At 52.1% G+C, this 22061-nt stretch overlaps 1 pseudogene; it reads right to left on the bottom strand.

Moving 5' to 3' along the window:
* Nucleotides 1–3865: 3865 nt before the first annotated feature.
* LOC135460719 (zinc finger protein ZFP2-like) overlaps nt 3866–22061 on the bottom strand; it is a 56569-nt pseudogene continuing 38373 nt past the window's right edge.

Below are 22061 nucleotides of genomic sequence, written 5' to 3'. Positions count from 1 at the left end.
CCCGAAAGGTTGTGGTGGTCAGAGCTCACCCAGTGGAAGCCAAATGTCCGGTTTATCTCGGCTGTTTGAGGGGCCTGGAAAGGCCCGAGGTGGCCTTGGGGCAGCCCACGTATCGAAGGACGAGAAGAGGCTTCAGTTCTTCTTTCTGGTTTTATGTTTATTAATTGTTTATCTAAAAGATGTTCTTTCAGCCGAACAAAGATCTGCTCAGCAGTCAGCCATGGGCACACTGTGCCGTCCTCCGGACAGCCACGTATCTTTATACCCCTTGCTACGTATACAATATTTATCATTTTTCCCCAATACCATCTATTGTTATAACTCGGTGTACTCTTAGTAATAACCAATCCAAAGGTGCCACCGTGGCCAAAGAAGATGGAGGAGAGGAGGAAGAAGAAGGAGGGTAGGACACACCCCAATTCCTCCATCTTACTCCTCTAAACCCCCCTGTACATAAATCCTAAACCCTGTTTCTCACCCTCTAATTAGCTAATCTTTCCACCCTTCACCCCGGTGAGGCCCTCTTATCTTCATAAAGGTGTCGTCTCCCGTGTAGGGTCAAAGTCCTGCCACCAGACACTTCTGGGACATTCCAGGACTCCCGGGCCCCCCAAGGGTGGTCTCGGGGGCCCTGCATCCCAGGACTCAAATCCTGAGATCCCACACCATTCAAGAAATGTCAGATTCTCAAGGACAGTCTTCTGATTCTAATTGTTCTCACTTTTTTGACACACACGTGCATGCACACCCACACAAGGAGGAGAGTTCCCCTTAGGTTTGGAAATGACCTGGCTGGGCATGTGCCTTGGAGGTTTCCAGCGGCCCTTGGTCTTCATGCTGCATCTTAGTGTTCCCTTGGACAGGCTGCCCCGCACGGCAGAGGGCTCGTGGGCTGATGTGCTGTTGGCCGAAGAGATGCCGCAGCCAGGCATTTTCTAAGGAAGGCATGGAGGCAGCCTGGGGAGATCTGCTGCCTAGGCTTGATTCCAGTGCCAAGGGCTAAAGGGCTCTTTCTGCTGCTTTTGTCTTTCCAGGGGGTTTGGAGCTGTTTATAAAGCCCTTGACACCAGCAGTGGACAACAGGTAAAGTGCCAACACCCCTGAGCCCAGAGCCTGCAGACTCTCCCTGCTGGTTTTGTGATGAGGCCTCCAAACCCCATCCTGGGATATTTTTGGGTCCCCTCCAAGGTCTGTGAAAATCGAAAAATAGTGATCAAAGTTATTTTCTCCTAAATCTTGCAGTGACAGAAAAAGGGTCAGTATCTCTAAATTGAATGAGGGTGGATTTACATTTGTTAGAAGGAGGAAATATTTTACCATTATAAGAGTGGCACAAAACGGCAGCTGTTTCTCCAGAGAAGTGGATTCCCCATCCCAGGAATTGTCCAAGATCAGGAAAATTTGTGCAGCCTGACCCAGTGAAACCCTCTCATCCACAAAGACAGAATTCCTGTAGTGTGGGTTCTCTGATGTGCTGGGTGCCCTCACAAGGCTTGTGGCCCGAATGTCTGCTGAGGGCAGCCAGGCTGCTGCAGGGGCAGTGGCCTCACAGCCATCACCATGGCAGCCCTGTCCCCTGGTCCTGGCTCTGCCCTTTCCTCTGCCCCTGCCTTGGCTCTGCTGCCATGAAGAGTTTTGTCATTAATATCTTGTCCCCAAGGTGCTGAGGCCAATGGCTTCCCAGTCAGGCTTCTGGAGCAGAAGTGGCTTTTCAGAGCCCAGGCAGGAATGAGCCCTGAGGCAGCAGCTCTGCAGGGGTGGCCACCAGGCCAGGCTGCCAAGGGAGGCTTCTGGCCATGGCCTGCAAGCAGCTGCTGCTGCCAAGGTGCCTTTGGTGCCTCAGGCTCTCCCTGGCACAGCTCCCAGCACGGCACTCTGCCCTTGTGCCCGAGCCCTTCCCTGTGCTGGGGCTGGCCTGGGGCTTTTCCTGCAGTGGGACCTGCCCTGCTGATGGCACAGGAAAGGCAGTTCCTGCTGGAGCAGGAGGCTCTGCCTGCAATGGCCTCCAACAACTCCAGCGAGGCCCTGCTGACTTCAAAATTGCTGGCTAGAGCACTATATTCTAATAATTGTTATAGCTCCTGAACTGTGGAGGAAATAACTCTGGTTAAGTTCTTTCTTCTAATCATGATTAGAATCAATCAGAGTAATATTTATATAAATCTATCGGGTATTCAGTCATTAATTCTGTGGGACAAATCGGGTTAAAGGTTCAATTCCATCTGTTCAATCCTTTACACCTTTGACAAAGTCTGGGGCTGGGATTGGATCCAGCCACTCCCAGTCTCCTCTCTTTGAAAAAATTTGAGAAGTCTAGGGGTCCTGCAGGAGTTTGAGGATCCATGGTGGCTGTTTCATGTAATATCTGCACCTGATGTATCAGGAGGAGTTTCTCCAATAAAGAAATAAAGCTTTTGCCTGAAGCTCCCTTTGTGCCCATGACAGGATCCCCTTTGAGTGTCTGGGACATCCCAGCTCTTTGGCAGCCTGGGGACTCCTGGGATGTCACCGTGGAGCCCCCGTGAGTGCCTGTGACAGATCGGTGCCTTTGCAGCTCAAGGTGCCCTGGGATGTCACCATGGAATGGCTGTGACTGCCTCTGACCATAGGGCTCTTTACCATCCCCAGAAAGCCCTGGGATGTCTCCATGGGGCCCCTGTCTCTGCCTGTGGCATTCCAGCTCTGGAGCAGCCTGGAGACTCTTGGAAAGTCCCCATGGAACCTCTCTGAGGGCCTGTGACAAATCTGATCCTTAGCAGGCAACCATCACCAGCCTCCTGTTGTTCTGTTCAGTTTCCACAGCAACCATTACCAGGACCCTGTTGCTATGGTCAGTTTCCATGGCAGCCATCAGCAGCCCACTGTTGCTATGGTTGCTTCCCATAGCAACCATCCCCCCCCTGTTACTATGCTCAGTCCCTCAGCAGCTCCATGGAGACCCCATGCCAGGGGTGGTTGCCAGGGAAACCAGCTCAGGCCTGAAGCCAGATCCCGTTGCCATGGCAACCATTGGCAGCCCCATCCCCAGGCTCATGGGATCCCAGAACCACAGAATTGGCTGAGCTGGGAGGGACCCATCAGGATCCTCCAGTCCAACTGCTGGCCCTGCACAGGACACCCCAACAATGCCAGCCTGGGCCTGGCAGCGCTGTCCAAACGCTGCTGCAGCTCAGAGAGCCCTGGAGCTGGGACCCTTCCCTGGGGAGCCTGGGCAGGGCCCCAGCAGCCTCTGGGCAAAAACCTTTTCCTGACATCCAACCTGAGCCTGCCCCGACTCAGCTGCAGCCGTTCCCTCCACTCCTGTCCCTGGGCACCAGAGGGCAGAGGTTCCCACAGCCCCAGCCAGGGACCCGTTCCCAAGGCTGTTGCCATGGCCACCAGGGCTGGGACCAGCTGGGATGCTCGGTTTCCACAGGCTGGGTTTCAGGAATGGGATTCCCCATATTCCTGCCCCCGCTAAAACTGCACTGCCCTCACTGCCCTCTCGCCTCCCATGGAAAGCACAAAAGGCAAAGATCCCAGGCTGGGATAAGAAAAATTTATTGGGAACAGCAATGAGATAAGGAACAAACAGAAATAATATTGATAACAAAAGGGGATAAGAACAACTATTTACAGGGAAAACTAATATATCAACAACAGTCTCTTCTTGGCCATGCATTTCCCCTGCCTGGAAAGGACACCCTTCTCCTCAGAGGGAGAGATACAGAGTCCCTTTCCTGCCCCTGGCAATGACCTGAGGTGGGAGTAAATTTAATGACACGCCCATGGCCAGACCCTCATGTTCTTCCATCCCACATCATGTCTTTGGCAAGGGCAGGAAAAGGGACAGGTGTCTTCCCAGATGGATCACAGGGAAAATGGATCACCAGGGCTGTTCCAAATGTGGGCCCTCCAATGGGGGATGGAGCTGGAGTGGTGCTGGGATGAAGCTGTTCCTGCGTTTGTGGCATTTGCAGGGCTTCCCTTAGTGGCGCCTCCATTGGTGTCTGGTCAAGGCAGAGCTGGTGGTGAAGCTCTTCCCACACTGGGGACACTCGTAGGGCCTCTCCCCAGTGTGGATGCGCCGGTGGGTGATGAGGTGGGACTTTTGCTTGAAGCTTTTCCCACAGTCAGGGCAGGGGAAGGGCCTCTCATCTGTGTGAATCCGCTCATGCAGACGGAGATTTGAGCTGGAATGACACCTCTTCCCACACGTGGGGCACTGGTAGGGCCTCTCCCCAGTGTGGATGCGTCGGTGGGTGACGAGGGCGGAGCTGCAGCTGAAGCCCTTCCCACATTCCCCACATTCGTAGGGCCTCTCCCCAGTGTGGATGCGTTGGTGGGTGACGAGGTGGGAGCTGCAGCTGAAGCCCTTCCCACATTCCCCACATTTGTAGGGCCATTTCCCAGTGTGGGTCATCTGGTGGCTGATCAGGGTGCTGCTCTGTCTGAAGCTCTTCCCACACTCCAAGCACTTGTGGGGCTTCTCCTTATCATGAAGCTGCTCCTGGGCCATCAGCTCCAAGAACTGGCTGAAGCTCTGTCCACCTTCCTGGCTCTGGGTAAGTCTTTCCTTCTCAGAGCACCCTGGGCTGGGTTTGGAGCCCCTCTTCCTGCAGGATCTCTGGGGATTTTCCTCCCCATTAGAATTCTGCACTGTGGAGTCAATCAAAACAGCCTCTTCCATGAGGTTCTGCCAAGGAGATTTTTCCTCCCTGGTCTCCATCATCAACTTTTTGTCTGGGGAAGGAAGGAGAAGGAGAAGATGGGATTTGCCTCCATTCCAAAAGGAAGGGGAAGGAGATCTCACCATTGCATCCCCGGCAGGACGGTCTTGGCAGCAGGGTTGTCCTGCAGCTGGGGTCTGTGCTGGGCTGGGAGATGGATCAGGAGAGAGGGGGAAAGGGGCACTGACTTCCTCCTCACCTGCCCGGGTGTCCTGAGGTTCCTTCCTCTTCCTCGCAGCCTCCTCCTCCATCCAATCAAGGTTTGGGAATTGGAAATCCTGTTCTGGGAAGAAAACAACGGGTGCGCACATTGTCTTTTGTTCCGGGATCTGTGCTGGGCTGGGAGATGGAGCATGAGAGAGGGGCAAATAGGAACTGACTTCCTCCTCACCTGCCCGGGTGTCCCGGGGCTCCTTCCTCTTCCTCGCAGCCTCCTCCTCCATCCAGTCAAGGTTTGGGAATGGGAAATCCTGTTCTGGGAAGAAAACAAAGGGTGCGCACATTGTCTTTTGTTCTGGTTTGAAGGCAAACCTGGGGGAGAGTCTAAGTCAGAATTACAATTTAATAAGAAAATTAAGGTCAAGGCAATGATACAGAAACACTGCCTTAAACTGACAGAGTCAGGAAATAACCTGACACCCTGTTGGTCAGGGTGGTGGCTGCAGTCCCATTAAACGGTGGCTGCAGTCCGGTTGGAGTGATGAAGGTGATTCTGTCAGAGCAGTGATCCCGTAGAAGGGTCTGGTCTTCCTCTGAAGGTCCAGTGGTGGTTATGGAGCTCTTGTCCTCTGGGAATCCAGTAGGCAAGCTGCTCCTGGTTGTAGCAAGGCTCAGCTTATATCCTGGTAGGAATGCTTGGATCCTCCCCCTGGGCGGAGCATCCCACAATGGGATGATGGAATTTTATCAGTCCTGCAGTGACACTCAATGGCCCATTCACAGAAGATATCTCCCCTGGAGGGCGTTATCAGGGCTGAGTCATGGAAGAGATAAAGAACCCTGCCCCACCTGTTTATAGCAGTTGATGAAGATGGGGATTGAAAACCTGCATTTGGTTACATCTTGCATTGCAACCTGAAACAGTGGGGTAATCCCTGCTCAGGGGGTGAACACCACCCCCCTTACCCAAACTGGCTCAGGTGTAAAACCTCCACCCTGGGAAGGGCACACACACAGGGGACAATGTCACACTTGCTCTGCTCCAGGGGAGGTCTCTGTCCCTTGTCACTCATCTTTTCTCTTTCTTTCCATCTCTCTACCTCAGATTTACTGTTCAATAAAATCTATTTTGAATTTGGTCGCGTTAGCACCTTAACTGGGGCAGAGGCATCTCTCTGACAATTTTCCTAACCATATTGCCATATTATTTTGGCGCAGTGAGTTCAGGGCACTGTTCTCTGACCCCAAGTGCCTTTGACAACAGCATGGTTCCTTCCACTGAGGAGGTTATGGTTCTTTCTGGAAGAACTCTTGGAAACTTGGACACAGTCGCTCCTTCCTCCTGGGGAACTTATGGGAGAAATGATGAGGAAAATGGCTTTTATGGGTGGCCAGTGTAAAGAAAATAATTTGTTGTGTTTCCTTATAAAATTGTTAAAATCACTGGAGGAGAGGGAGCAAATGTTACCAGCGAGACTGACAAGGTTCATTCACCCCACAGTGAGGAACACAAGGCGGCTAAAAGTCCCACAAGAAGCCCAGCTCAAGTAGATAAATTTCCGAATAACTCCTGAATTCCCAAGCTTGGGGGCTTCACCAAATGTGACAACCATTTTTCTCTTTATCCCTGTCACCTTTGTGACTGCTACACAGAGCTTTCCATTCCTTTTAATAATCTGTATTGGGCCAAATTTCCACTTTCCTGTTATTGGAACTGGTTAGCAGCTGAGCTGGAGCTGTGCATGAAGCAATGAATATTGGAATTGCCACATCACTGCTTGAATTGTCAGTTTATTCATATTTGGGATTTGTTTGCGCTTTCATCCCAAGTTACTTGTGGGAAGAGCATATATTCTTCAAAGTGATTTTGCAGAGTCAAGTTTGATTTCTATCAAGTTTATTTTGTCCAGTGCACAGAGGATGCTTAAGGGGTCCCTGTGCCTCTCACACTGGGGGATGCTTGGGAGGGGTTTGGGGGGAGTTTTCCTGTCCCTGTCACCCCAGGCCATTCCCCAGGGGTTGTCCCTGTCACCCCAGGCATTTCCTAGGGGTGTCCCTGTCCCTCTCACATCAGGCCATTCCCCAGGGAGTGTCCCTGCCCCTGTCACCCCAGGCCTTTCCCCAGGGGGTCTCCATCATTTTCACCCAGGGAATGCCTGGGGGTTCTCCCTCCCTCTCACCCCTGTGCCAGGGGGTGCTCAGGGCAGTCTCTGTCCCTCTCAGCCCTGCTGTGACCCCACCCAAACATCATCGGGGTCAGAGGGACAGAGACACCCGCAAACCCCCAGAAGGGCTGAACCTGGGAATTGGTTTGGGGCTGAGGATTTAGGAAGGGGCTGGAATTGGGGCTGGGATTGGAGTTGGGGCTGAGATTTGGATTAGAGCTAGGATTGAGGTTAAGGCGAGACATGGGATTGGTTTTAGGGCTGGGGTTGGGATTGGGTCTGGGGCTAGACGAGTCAGGCACTGGGATGAGATTAAATACAGAACTGTGAGTGTGTCTAAACATGGAGTGAGACCGAGACCAGGGTCAGGGTCAGGTTTGGGACTGAGCTCACCCAGAGCGGGACAGAGGGGATGTTACTGCAGGATGTCCCTGGCATCATCCCAGCCCTCCTCAGGCACCTCCAAACATGAGGGGCAGCTGGGTACCCCAAGATCCAGGTGCTCCCACACTGCCCCTCCATACCAGGCGAGCATTCCCTGAGGGCAGCCCTGACTGTGACCCTTGGGGCTCTGGGATCAGCCCTCACATCCCTGTGGGAGCAGCTGCAGACAGTACGAGAGATTTCCCCCCCTCTTTCCAGAGGAAGGGTGAAGCCTGGCTGCCCTTTTCTTCTGGTGCCTCCTCCTCTTCTTAGCTCAGGATGTCAAACTCCCCAGGAGCAGGAAAATCCCCATTCCCTCTTTCCTTGTGGCTGCAGCCTGGAACATCCACCCAGAATGATGGACTTTCTGACAGCCCTGCTGAATGACACTGGCAAGAGGTTTGTGAGAAAGGGAAGAAATTGTATTTTGATAGTAACTAAAAGATGCAAAATTATTCCTTTCTGTTATATTGCTTTTCAGTCAGTTCTGGTCTGTTTTCAGAGTGCCACCTTCTCAGCTGACTGTGTTTGTGCCCTCCTTTCTCTCCTGCCTCTCTTCCCCTGCTCTGTTTCTCTCTCAGGGTCTCCCTTGACCCAGGGCAGCTCACACCAAAGACCGTGCCTGGATTTAATTCCCAATACAGGAGCTACAGCAGCCATGGGTGAAGTTAGGAAGGCTGGCAGTGAAATGCCACTGTAGGATCTTGCTCCACTTGGCTTTTGGCTCCTTCTTGACAGCTTTGCCCTCAAGGGCAGGAACATCTTTTCATAGCTGAGAACTGGAATTCCAGACCCTGGCACTGTCTGCCGTGGATCCCAGAGGGGCATTCCCGAGGCTCCCAGGGTGCTGCTCCTGCCGTGCCTCCCAAGGAGCTTCTCTCCCAAGGGGAGAAGATCCAGCACAGAGCACACAGCAAAGGTGGCTTTGATGGACATTTTCCAGCACCTTCCCCTCTGGAAGCAGAGGGAGGGAGGAAATAGAAGCGAGTCCTGGAAGGACTGGAATGGGAAGGGACCCTTCCATGGATTACGACCCAGCGAGGGAGAGACGCCTCTGCCCCAGTGAAGGAGCGAATGAGAGCGTGGGAATGCAACCGACGATTATTGAACGTGGACTGAACAGAACAAGACATGAGGAGGATAAAGGGAGAGAAAGAAATCGGGAAGAGGTGTCAGAGAACAGAAAGAAACAGGAAAAGGCTCCCGCCTGGACTCCGCAGCTCCCAGGGACACCGGCAGGGCGCAGCGCCCTTCACAATTCCAGCCAATCAGAAGACGTGGTAAACAATTTCCAGCCAACCAGAGCTTTTCTCGCCGATGACTCACCGGTTGCCAGGCGGGCCCGCAGAGCCCAGCGGTCCCGGAGCGGAATTTGGGGCTCGGGCCGGGGGAACGGATCCTCCCCGGGGGGGTCCCCGAGCCCCCTGCCCAGCCCTGGGGCCGATCGGGGGCTCCCCCACCCAGCAGCCGGTGCTGCGGGGCCGCGGGGCAGAGCGGTGGGAAAGGGGGGTCCGGCCTGGGAGCGGAGGAAATGCGGGAGGAAGAGGAGGGAGAGGAGGAGCAGCAGCGGGAGCGGGAGAATCGCGGCGCTCGCAGCGCCCGCACGCCGAGCCTGCAGCACCCCCTGCCCCGGGAGCATCGCCCCCAGCCCCGAGCCGCAGGGGAGGGCGGAGGCCGAGCTCGCCCTGGCTCCAGCCAGGGGTCTCCGGGAGGATTTTTTGGAGAGTGTTCGGAGCCGGCAGATCCCAGACTCGAGCCCCGGATATCTCCGGGCTCCCCAAGAGGAGCTTTTTCGGGGGCAGAGGAGCCGCGATCGCCCCTCGGGAGGGTCCCGGGGGGTCCACGTGGGGATGGCCCGGTACCGACGGGGCGGGACATTGGTTTTGGGGATCCCCGTGAGAGCTGGGACTGTGGAACAGGGGACCCCCGGGACGGGGAGAGGGGAAGGGGTGATACCGGAGCTGGGGGACCCCCGGCAGCCCGGAGATGAGGCGGGGACCGGACCCCCTGACCCTGACAGGGGTGTCCTGGGGTGACTTCATGATGCCCGTACCCCCATCGGTCTGTTTAGCCCAGAAATGAGTTCTGCACCTTTAAGGCTGATTCTGGGTGCGAAGAGGAGGAGGAAGAAGCCGCAGTTTGTTTTCAGAAACTGCACTCACTCCTCTACATTCCAGCTCCTGGATAGACACACAGCAGGACAGAGCTCTCCTTTGCTTTTAGTTAGTTTTTAGCTCGCTGAGGCAGAGAAATTCCCTGGACTGTGGTTTTTCTTTTTCTTTGGAGCTGTTTAAACCTGCTCTGGACTGAACAACCAGCACACCACTGGCAGCTCCTCCCTGAAGCCCACTGGGACGGGCCTGGGCTGAGGCATTTCCAGCGCTGGATGGACTGATAAGAGACTGATAAGGCACTGATAAGACACTGAGTGCACGGAGCTACAACCCAAGGAGGGACTTTCAGAGTTTGTCATCTATTTTGGAGCAGCAAGAGGTTTTATTGCTTAATATTGTTCAGGTTTTGTGCTGGTAAATGCTTTGCCTGTAAAATAACAGGATTTTTCAACTTTTCTCTAAGGAAATATTTTCCGAAACTGGCTGAGGGTGGGGCTGCTGAATCGGCATTCTAGAGGAGACTCCTTTTGGAGATTTTCAACCAAATTTGCCCTAAACCAGAACAGGGTGGTGGAAAGAAGGGGGAACCCCAAGTGGCTGGATTGAGGGGAGGCTGGAGAGGGGGACCTTGGGAGCCCAGAACCTCCCAGAATCCAAAAGCAGGACCCTGGAGAGGAGGGATCCCCAGGACACATGGGATCCCCACCAGCCCGGAGATGGGGGACCAACCATAACCCAAGAGGGATGAGACTGGAAATGGGAAACTCCTGGTGGCTTTTTTTGATTCACTCTTGATTTTTGGACATCAGGTGACTTCTAGAAATGGACGTGGATGGGAGGAGTCCCCAACCCAAGGCATTCCCATTTTGTTTTTTCCCAAACCAGGACTTTCCCCAAACCTTCCCACTGTGACATCCCCCCTGTCCCGCTCTGGGTGAGCTCAATCCCAAACCTGACCCCAATCCTGGTCTCAATCTCACTCCATGTTTAAACACACTCACAGTTCTGTATTATTCTCATCCCAATCCCAAACTCATCTATCCCAACCCCAGCCCTAAAGTTAATCCCATGTCTAGCCTTAACCCCAATCCCAGGCCAAATCCAATCTCAGCCCCAACTCCAACCCCATCCCCAATTCCAGCCCCTTCCTAAATCCTCAGCCCCAAACCAAATCCTAGGTTCAGCCCTTCTGGGGGTTTGGGGGTGTCTCTGTCCCTCTGACCCCGATGATGTTTGGGTGGGGTCACAGCAGGGCTGAGAGGGACAGAGACCCCCCCGGCCTCCCCAGGTGTGAGAAGGTGGGAGAGCCCCCCCAGCCCCGAGCAGCCTCAGCGGTGAGAGGGACACAGAGCCCCTGGTCCCCAGCCCTGCACAGGCATTGCCTGAGGCCAGAGGGATGGAGACCCCCCGAGCATCCCCCAGGGTGAGGGGACAGAGACCCCCGAGCATCCCCTGGGCTGAGAGGGACAGAGACTGCCCCGAGCACCCCCTGGCACAGGGGTGAGAGGGAGGGAACCCCCCCAGGCATTTCCTGGGGTGAGAATGATGGAGACCCCCTGGGGAATGGGCTGGGGTGACAGGGACAGGGACACCCCTGGGGAACGGCCTGGCGTGACAGGGACAGGAAAACTCCCCCCAAACCCCTCCCAAGCATCCCCCAGTGTGAGAGGCACAGGGACCCCTTAAGCATCCTCTGTGCACTGGACAAAATAAACTTGATAGAAATCAAACTTGACTCTGCAAAATCACTTTGAAGAATATTTGCTCTTCCCACAAGTAACTTGGGATGAAAGTGCAAACAAATCCCAAATATGAATAAACCAACATTCCAAGCAGTGATGTGGCAATTCCAATATTCATTGCTTCCTGCACAGCTCCAGCTCAGCCGCTGGCCAGTTCCAATAACAGGAAAGTGGAAATTTGGCCCAATACAGATTATTAAAAGGAATGGAAAGCTCTGTGTAGCAGTCACAAAGATGACAGGGATAAAGAGAAAAATGATTGTCACATTTGGTAAAGCCCCCAAGCCTGGGAATTCAGGAGTTATTCGGAAATTTATCTACTTGAGCTGGGCTTCTTGTGGGACTTTTAGCCGCCTTTTGTTCCTCACCGTGGGGTGAATGAACCTTGTCAGTCTCGCTGGTAACATTTGCTCCCTTTCCTCCAGTGATTTTAACAATTTTATAAAGAAACACAACAAATTATTTTCTTTATACTGGCCACCCATAAAAGCCCTTTTCCTCATCATTTCTCCCATAAAGAAATAAAATTTCTATAAGCTCCATAAGCTCCCCAGGAGGAAGGAGGGATGGTGTCCAAGTTTCCAAGAGTTCTTGCAGAAAGAACCACAACCTAGTCAGTGGAATGAGCCATGCTGTTGTCAAAGGCACTTGGGGTCAGAGAACAGCACCTAAACACACTGTGCAAAAATAATGTCACAGTCTGGTTATGCAAATTGTTAGAGAGATTCCTCTGCCCCAATTAAGGTGCTAACGATACCATATGCAAAATGGATTTTATTGAACAGTAAATGTGAGGTATGGTGATGGAAAGAAAGAGAAAAGACGAGTGACAAGGGACCTCCCCTGGAGCAGGGCAAGTGTGATATTGTCCTCTGTGTGTGGGGGTTTTACACCTGAGCCAGTTTGGGTAAGGGGGGTGGTGTTCACCCCCTGAGAAGGGATTACCCCACTGTTTCAGGTTGCCATGCAAGATGTAACCAAATGCATGTTTTCAATCCCCATCTTCATCAACTGCTATAAACAGGTGGGGCAGGGTTCTTTATCTCTTCCCTGACTCAGCCCTGATAACACTCTCCAGGGGAGATATCTTCTGCAAATGGGCCATTGAGTGTCACTGCAGGACTGATAAAATTCCATCATCCCATTGTGGGATGCTCCGCCCAGGGGGAGGATCTAAACATTCCTACCTGGATATAAGCTGAGCCTTGCTCCAACCAGGAGCAGCTTGCCTACTGGATTCCCAGAGAACAAGAGCTCCATAACCTCCACTGGACATTCAGAGGAAGACAAGACCTTTCTGCAGGATCACTGCTCTGACAGAACCACGTTCACCTCTCCCACAGGACTGCAGCCACAATTTAATAGAACTGCAGCCACCACCCTGACCAACAGGGTGTCAGGTTATATCCTGACTCTGTCAGTTTAAGGCAGTGTTTCTGTATCATTGCCTTGATCTTCACTTTGGTTTAGAATTGCAATTTTGGTTTAGACCCTTTCCCAGGTTTTCCTTCAAACCTGTACAAAACTCAATGTGGTCATCCCTTGTTATTGGCCCAAAAGAGGATTTCCCATTTCCAAACCTTTGCCAGATGGAAAAGGAGGCTGTGAGGAACAGGAAGGATCCCAGGACACCCGGGCAGGTGAGGAGGAAGTCAGTGCCCCTTTCCCCCTCTCTCCTCCTCCATCTCCCAGCTCAGCAGGGCCCCTGGCTGCAGAACAACCCTGCTGCCAACACCATCCTACCGGAGATGCACTGGGGGGATCTCGTTCCCCTTCCCTCTGGCACGGAGGCAAATCCCGACCTCTCCTAGTCTTTCCTCCCCCACACAATAAGCTGAGGATTGGGACCAGGGAGGACAAATCCCCACAGCAGAACGTCAAGGAAGAGGCCATGATGAGTCACTCCAGGGCACAGGAATCCAACGGGGAGGAAAATCCCCACAGATTCCATAGAAAGAGAGGCTGCAAACCCAGTCCGGGGTGCTCTGAGGAGGAAAGACCCTCGTTTAGCCAGGAAGGTGGACAGAGCTTCAGCCAGAGCTCAGAGCTGGTGGTCCATGAGCAGCTTCATGATGGGGAGAAGCCCCACAAGTGCTTGGAGTGTGGGAAGAGCTTCAGGCAGAGCAGCACCCTGATCAGCCACCAACGCATCCACAAGGGGGAATGGCCCTACGAGTGTGGGGAGTGTGGGAAGGGCTTCAGCTACAGGTCAGAACTCATCAGGCACCAACGCATCCATACTGGGGAGAGGCCCTACGAGTGTCCCCAGTGTCAGAAGAGGTTTCGGACCAGCTCCAATCTCCTCCTGCATGAGCGGATTCACACGGATGAGAGGCCCTTCCGCTGCCCTGAGTGTGGGAAGGGCTTCAAGCAAAACTCCCACCTCATCACCCACCAACGCATCCACACCGGGGAGAGGCCCTACGAGTGTCCCCAGTGTGGGAAGAGCTTCACCGATAGCTCTAACATGAGAAAACACCAACGGAGGCACCACTAAGGGAAGCCCTGCGAGTGCTCCAGCTGCAGGAGGAGCTTTGTGAACTGCTCCAGCTTCATCCCCAATGGAGGTCTAACGTTGGGAAGAGCGCGGGTGATCCATGTTCCCTATGATCCATGCTGGGAAGACAACTGCCCCAATACCTTACCCTGTCAATGACATGGTGTAGACCTGAAGAACATGAGGGTCTTTCCATGGCCCTGTAATTACATTCACTCTCACCTCAGGTCATTGCCAGGGGCAGGAAAGGGACTTTCTCTTTCCCTGAGGAGAAGGCTGAAATTTCCAGGAAGGGGATATATGTTGTTGGAAAGAGCCAGGAAGTTGTTTTGTAGTTTTTCCTGTAAACAGTTTTATTTATCCCTTCTGTTATCAATATTGTTAATGTCCCATTTGTTCCTTATCTCGTTGCTGTTCCCAATAAATTGTTCTTATCCCAGCCCAGAATCTTTGCCTTTTGTGCTTTCCATGGGAGGCAGGAGAGCAGCAAGGGCAACGTGCTTTTAGCAGGAGCAGGAAATTGGGGAATCCCATTCCTGAACCCCAGCCCGTGGAAATCGAGCATCCCAGCTGGTCCCAGCCCTGGTGGCCATGGCAACAGCCTTGGGAGCGGGTTCCTGGCTGGGGCTGTGGGAACCTCTTCCCTCTGGTGCCCAGGGACAGGAGTGGAGGGAACGGCTGCAGCTGAGTCGGGGCAGGCTCAGGTTGGATGTCAGGAAAAGGTTTTTACTCAGAGGCTGCTGGGGCCCTGCCCAGGCTCCCCAGGGAAGGGTCTCAGCTCCAGGGCTCTCTGAGCTGCAGCAGCGTTTGGACAGCACTGCCAGGCCCAGGCTGGCATTGTTGGGGTGTCCTGTGCAGGGCCAGCAGTTGGACTGGAGGATGCTGATGGGTCCCTCCCAGCTCAGCCAATTCTGTGGTTCTGGGATCCCATGAGCCTGGGGATGGGGCTGCCAGTGATTGCCATGGCAATGGGCTCTGGCTGCAGGCCTGAGCTGGTGTCCATGGCAACCACCCCTGGCATGGGTTACCATGGAGCTGCCATGGAAACTGACCATAGCAACAGGAGGCTCGTGATGGTTGCCATGGAAACTGACCATAGCAACAGGAGGCTGGTTGTGGTTGCCATGGAAACTGACCATAGCAACAGGGTCCTGGTGACGGTTGCCTGCTTGTGATCGAATTTGTCACAGGCCCTCAGAGAGGTTCCATGGGGACTTTCCAAGAGTCTCCAGGCTGTTCCAGAGCTGGAATGCCACAGGCAGAGACAGGGGCTCCATGGAGACCTCCCAGGGCTTTCTGGGGATGGTAAAGAGCCCTGTGGTCAGAGGCAGTCACAGCCATTCCATGGTGACATCCCAGGGCACCTTGGTCTGCAAAGGCACCGATCTGTCACAGGCACTCACAGGGGCTCCACGGTGACATCTCAGGAGTTCCCAGGCTGCCAAAGAGCCAGGATGTCCTAGACTGTCACAGGGGTTTCTGTCATGGGCACAGTGGGTGCTTCAGGCAAAAGCTTTATTTCTTTATTGGAGAAACTCCTGCTGGGACCTGAGGTGCAGACAGTACACCAAACAGCCGCCATGGATCCTCAAACCCTTGCAGGGCTCCTAGACTGCTAAAATTTCTTCTAAGAGAGGAGACAGCTGGGATTCCCTTCTAAGGAGGGAACAGCTGGATCCAATCCCAGCCCAAGAATTTGTCAAAGGTTTATGTGTAAAAGATTGGACAGGTGGAATTGAACTTTAACCCAATTTGTCCCACAGGATTAACGATGGAATACCAGATATATTTATATAAATACAGCTCTGATTGATTCTGATCATGATCGGACAGAAAGATTTTAACCCGAGTTATTTACTCCACAGTTCAGGAGCTTTATCAATTATTAGAATATAGTGCTCTAGCAAGCAATTTTGAAGTCAACAGATTGGTCTATGACATCAGAGAGTTTGTTGTGGAAGTCACTGAGCAGCTACAGCATCATAGAGGGGATTCTGTGACATCACAGAGCAGGCTGTGGCACCATGACATGGCTGGATGACATCATAGAGCTGGCTGTGAGGTTCAAAGTATGTGCTGTGACAATAAAGAGTGCCAGTATGATGTTGGAGATTTTTTCAGAAATGGCTTGGAAGGCAGCTGTGCGGGACAGGTTCTCACAGCCTGTTTCTGTAAACAGCAGAAGTTCTCAGGTTGTTTTTAATTACAAGTAAAAGTGACAAACATGAAGACCTTGAGAACCTTGCATACCAGAGTTCTCAGGCAGTTTTCTCATGACAAATAGATATTCTATCTTTGGCTGTTTTGGGAAAGCAAAAATAATTTTGAGAACCCAGATCTTGGTATTGGAAACATAAGGAGGGGTTGGTGTGTTATCTCTGACCTGTTGTGAGCTCGGGTTTACAATATGCATGAACTTAATTAACACGGTTATAAAAAGTGACTGATGGAGTGAATAAACGGAGTCAGATGCTGATCAATAAGGGTGGATCTCTCCCTCCGACTTCAATAGTATGACATCACAGAAAAGGTCTCGTGGCATCACTGAGGGGTTTGTGACATCACAAAGCTGTCTGACATCATAGTGTGAGGCAATAGAGCAGACTCTGCCATCATCGAGGGTGGCTCTGTGACATCAGAGAGTGGGTTGTGACATCACTGTGTGGCTGTGTAACATCATAGAGCAGGTTGTGACATCACAGAGACTTCTGTGACATCACAAAGCAGATGTAGCACATCATAGGGTGACATCTCATAGTTAGCTGTGTGAGATCTCAGGGGCTTTGTGACAACCCAGAGTGGGCTGTGACATCACTGGTGGCGGTGTGACATTGCAAAAGAGCTGTGTGACATCACATGGGCAGTGTGAGATCACATGGGCAGTGTGACATCACAGGGGCTGTGTGAGGTCACTGGGGAGGTCACTCTGCCCCGGCCCCCCTCACAGTTCCCCCCAGAGCAGTCCAACCCTGCTCGTGCACAGCGGGGTCCCCTGTCCCACCGGGTCCCCCCGGCCCCGGCCCCGCAGCCTCCCCCAGAGGATGTTCCACGAGATCGACCCCAGAGCCTGACACGGGGACGGGGGGCCGGGGCCCTGGGGGTGGCACAGGGGGACAGGGACCCCCCCAGCAGCGTCCCTGTGTCCCCCAGGCCAGAGCCTGGGCCAGGGCTCCTTCACTCTGCTACCAACGAGGCCTTGAGAGCGCTGAAAAAATCCCCAGCAAGGGATCAGCAAAAACCAGATTTAATATTAAGGGACAGCAGCACAAAGTTCCTTGGCAAGAGTCACTCTGCTCCTGACTGGACACTTCAGGCACACCAGGGAAACAAAGGAACGACAAAACCAAACAAAATACAGGCAATCAAACCAGAAATGAGCTGAGAACTGTCCCAGTGTGTGTGAGACACAAGGAAAGTGAGGGCAAGGATAAAATGAATAAAGAAATAAAAACTAGACAGAGGTCAAACTTAACAGGACTTCAGTGATACCTTAACCTTAACTGATACCTTCAACTTCACAATTTGGCAAAAGAACAGCACTTAACAGTATCTAACCTAACTTATAACCAATGACTTAAGGATTTAATAGTGGAATAACATTAAACAATATTCAACTTAGCTTATAACATAGTAAACTTTGCAAAAAAAAACCCCTCTTAATACCATTTAACTTAACTTATTTGCCATGATGTAACCTTACTTACAGGCCTGACAGACTCAGCTATCCCAGGCACTCAAACCCCTCAGAGAGCAGCATTTCTGCCACATTTCCCCAGCACAGGCACTCCTGTGAGCACAAAGACACAAAGTGTCAGTGCAAGGCCCCTGTGAGCAATTCCCCTGATGGCAGGGAATGCTCACTGTGGATCCTTTGGCATCTCCCCAGCAAAGGGCAAAGGGTTGAGCCTGGAGGAGTGGGGGGATCGGCCCAGGCTCTGTGGTTGTTCAGGATCCCCGAGTGCAGCAAACGGGAGAGTTCCCGGCTGGGAGAGGCCCCACTCAGAGGGAGTCGCTGGCCCAGGAGAGCTCCAAGGGCTCCTTTTGGAGCGCTGTTGGCAGGGCCCCAAGAGAGGGCCTTCAGTCCCAGCAATGACTCATCCTGGCCGCACTTGGCACCAACAGCTTTCTTTGGCAGTGTGAGAACAGGGATGTTGTGCCATGGAGGGAACAGAAACAGTTCCCAGGGCTGCTACTAAAGGAACCAGGAGCTGGTTGGGCAGCAGCAGTGCCTGGAGCAGACAGTGTTTGTGATGAGCGGCAGAGGAGCTCAGCCCAGGGGCTGTTGGCCAAGGCCGAGGCCCAAGGAGCATTTCTCAGCTGGCAGGGTGGCCTGAGAAGTGGAGAGGGGGAAAGGCAGCAGCACAGGGCCATGGAACCCGTGGGACCATTGTCACACTGTGGAGCTCTGTGAGACCAAGGGACCATTGTGATACTATGGAGCCTCATGGAATCATGGAGAGCGCTGTGACATTGCTGGGCCTCATGGAACCAAGGGGATCGTGCTGATACTGTGGCTCCATGGAATGTAGGGATCATTGTGATACAGCAAGACCCCATGGAGCCAAAGGTCCATTGTGACATTGCAAATCCTTATGTAGTCATGGAGAGGCCATTGTGACACTTCACAGCCTCATGGAACCAAGGAGCCGTTGTGACACTGTGGGGCACCATGGAGCCAAGAAGCTCATTGTTATACTGAGGGGACTCATGGAATCATGGACATCATTGTGACACTATGAGGATCCATGGAATAAGCAAAGCATTGTGACACTGTGAGGCCTCATGGGGCCAGTGAGGCCATTGTGAACGTGGGGGTCACCACAGAACCAAGAGCACTATTTTGATACTATGGGGCCTGGTGAAAACAAGAGGCCTTTGTGACACTGCACAACTGCATGGAGCCAAAGGTCCATTGTGACATTGCAGGGCCTCCTGTCATCAATGGACCATTGTGAGACTGTGGAGCCAAAATGAGACCATTGTGACACTGCAAACCTCCAGGGTCTAAAGATCCATTGTGACATTGCAGGGCTCATGGAACAGAGGAGTCCTGTGACATTGTGGGGCCTGGGGAACCATGGAGACCATTGTGACACTGCAAGGCCTCAAGGAATTAGTGGGACCATTGTGAAACCTGGGAGCCACTGTGACACTGTGGGATCCCATCGAACAAGGGGTCCATTGTGACATTTCAGGTCTTCTTGTAATCAAGGAGCCATTGTGGCAGTGTGGAGCCCCACAGAACCAAGGCACCATTGTGACACCTCAGGGCCCCATAAAAACAAAGGAATACAGTACAGGTCTGGCTGGTTTGACCTCCCAAGAGGTCAGGCTGACCTTGGCATGTTGAGGGTCTCATCCACTATTCAAACAGTGGTGCTCCGTGCTTTCCTTCCTATGGAAAAGATCTGACATTCTGCTCCAGGCACGTATGGCCAGAATTGGAGTTTCACCTCCAAATTTCCTTATATCCAGGGATTGTTCCCATAGGAATATTGCCAGGACAAGTCTGGCTGGCAGTGGTTTCATGAGGGTCACCTGTCATCTGTTCCCAAAACACTTGGCAAGATTCTGTGCTTTCCTTCCTATGGAAAAGAGCTGTCCTCCTCAGCCAGGTGCCCATGGGCAGAATTGGGATTTCACATCCAACATTGTCTTACTGTGGCAGACTGGAGAAGATTTTTGGCTTGAAACTTTTAGTGTGGGGGGGAGGAAGGGGCAGGTCCAGCCCTGCCCCGCCTGGGACTCCAATCCCCCCAGAGCCTCCATCCCAGCCCAGCAGTGTCTGCCAGTCCCTGGCACAGCACAGGCAATGCCCCACAGCCACCTCTGCAGCCCCCAGGCCAGATCCTGAGGGACCAAATGAGCCCAAGGCCCAGCTGGGGGAAGGGCCCAGGTATATCAAGGGGTATTGAAGGCTGATCACAAGGCAAGCACACATCTGGATCCTGAATCCGCTTGGAATTTCCATCTGAACACTGCTGGAATCCAGGAGGTGGTAGCTGTCTGTGTGCTTCTTGGTATCTTTTTGGTCTTTCTCTTTCTATGTCTTCTTCTTCTGTATCTGTGCTCCTGCAAATTTTGATTAACATTAAGTTAACCAGGCTTAGAGTGTGAAGTTGAATGGGCCAAGTCATGGTTTTTGAGAAGTGTTTTTGTTGATCAAATATCTGCCATATTTTGACATAGAAGAGTTTTAAAAAGTAATAAAAGTAAATCCATAAATAATTAACTGAAACGAAAACCCACCACGCTCATCAATACATTAATTAAGAAATCTCAAGATTAGAAAAATCTTAAATTAACAAACCAAAAACCACTACAGTGTCATAATAAATCTTTTGGCAAAGCTTGTCTGATTTTCTAAAATTGCCAGTAAAGGCTGATTTGTTGTTTTGAGCTCCTGAGAATCTCTTGTTGGTTCCTTAAGAGAGTCCATCTCATAGTACACAAACAATTGTAATTTCTTTTAAATATCTCATTGAGAGAGTTGTTTTTTAGTGGATGGGAGCAGGGCTTGTCCGTCCTGCTTGGTCCAGCCCAGGCAGGGCTTTCCCAGCCACATTCCACACTCCATTTCCCAGCTGGAGCCGCTGGTGCCTCTGAGTTGTGCTGCCCCAGCCCCAGGGACGCTCTCCTTGTCTGCCCATTCCCCCACGGTCTCTGGGCAGGGATGGCCTCAGTGGGGGCTGCTGACATCCTCAGCACCTTGGAGGCTGCTGCTGAATTTTCCTGCTCCAGAGGCTTGTTCAGCCTTCAGCTCTTCAGTGCAGGAATTCAGTGTCCCAGGGCTCATTAACATCCAGAACACCTTAACAAGCCAAGCCTCTGGGAATATTTTGATTAAAGTTACAAAATGTTTTGTAGTTAAGTAGCTCTCAGTAGTGTATTCAAAGTGAATACATGATATTTGAAAAGACAGCCAGAAAATATTTTTTTAGGTCAAGTTTAGTTTAGTTTCCTGTTAATTTATTGATATGTGCAGTCTCCTATTGACACTGAATCCATGTACCTCCTCATGCAGTATGAATAGATATGAAAATCAAGGCCCTTCATGGCTGACAATCAATCAGACTCTGTCCCTACCCCCACCCCACCATTTCCCCCATCCAAGCCCTGGCACTCAGAGCAGCCTTGTGCAAATCTGAGCTCCCTCCAGCCCAGGCTGCACCTGCAGCTTTCAGCTCCTTGGCTCCAACTCCCACCTACTTTCCTTGGAGAAGGAGCTGCCTGAGACACAGAGAGATGTTCATTTCTTGTCAGCCAACAAAGCCAAGGGAAGGCACAGCTCCATCAAATGCAAAAGTCACTCCTCTGCTGGATATTAAATCCACTTTCCACAGCAGACAGCCTGAGAGCAATGGAAAACACCTTCTGTGCCCAGTACAGATCCCAAGGTCCCCCCAAACCCTCCCTGCCCCAATTCTGCCCAGATTTGCTCTCGGCACGCACGAGTCACAGGCTGAAATCAGGAGCTCCCTCCATGCCCAGAGGGAGGAAAAGAGAGAAAGGGGATGAAGAGCTCTCCTGCGCAGAGCCAAGGTCCAAGTGCAGCCCCTGCAGTGGGAACCACAAATCATCAGGTTTGTGTCCTTTGCGGTCACGGATTTTTGACACTCAGAGGCACAGGAAGGTTTCTTGCCAACAAAAACAAGTTGAACATTTGAACAGTTTAATAACCATCAGCTCTTCTCTCAGCTCACTGGGATCTCCCAGCAGCATGTGACATGTCCCATATCCCCCAGGGATTTCCATACAGGAACAGTTTTAGATAAGGACAAAAGAATAAACAATTCTGTGGTAAATGTAAACATAATTGAGGTGATGATTATTTATATGTTTATCTGAACTTCAGAAATATTGGTCAACTTCTTGCACCTCAAAGCATTAAACCAGTCAAATGAGAGGTTGTCATGGTTTGACACTGGCACAATGCCAGTGCCCCCATGAAAATACCCTCTCCCTGGTTTCTGCTGTGAGATGTGACCAGGAATAAGCCAAGCAGGCTCCAACTTTGAAATAAAGAAAACTTTATTAACTAAACTACAAGTAAAAAGAAACACACAGGGAAAATGAAAACCTTACAAATACATTTCCTCCTCCCCCACCAAATTTCCAATATGTTTATCCTTCAAATCACCGACTCTCGGCCCATCACGACCCTGTAGATAATCAATTCTCAATTCATCAAGAGGAGAGGAGTCCCTCTTGTGCCATAGTGACCTCTTCCTTTCATGTCCAGTGCTTTCACC

The sequence above is a fragment of the Zonotrichia leucophrys genome, unplaced genomic scaffold, assembly GCF_028769735.1.
Source record: "Zonotrichia leucophrys gambelii isolate GWCS_2022_RI unplaced genomic scaffold, RI_Zleu_2.0 Scaffold_95_171211, whole genome shotgun sequence".
Taxonomy (NCBI): domain Eukaryota; kingdom Metazoa; phylum Chordata; class Aves; order Passeriformes; family Passerellidae; genus Zonotrichia; species Zonotrichia leucophrys.
Note: the sequence above shows the minus strand (reverse complement) of the source record. Positions and strands in the feature narration are given on the sequence as shown.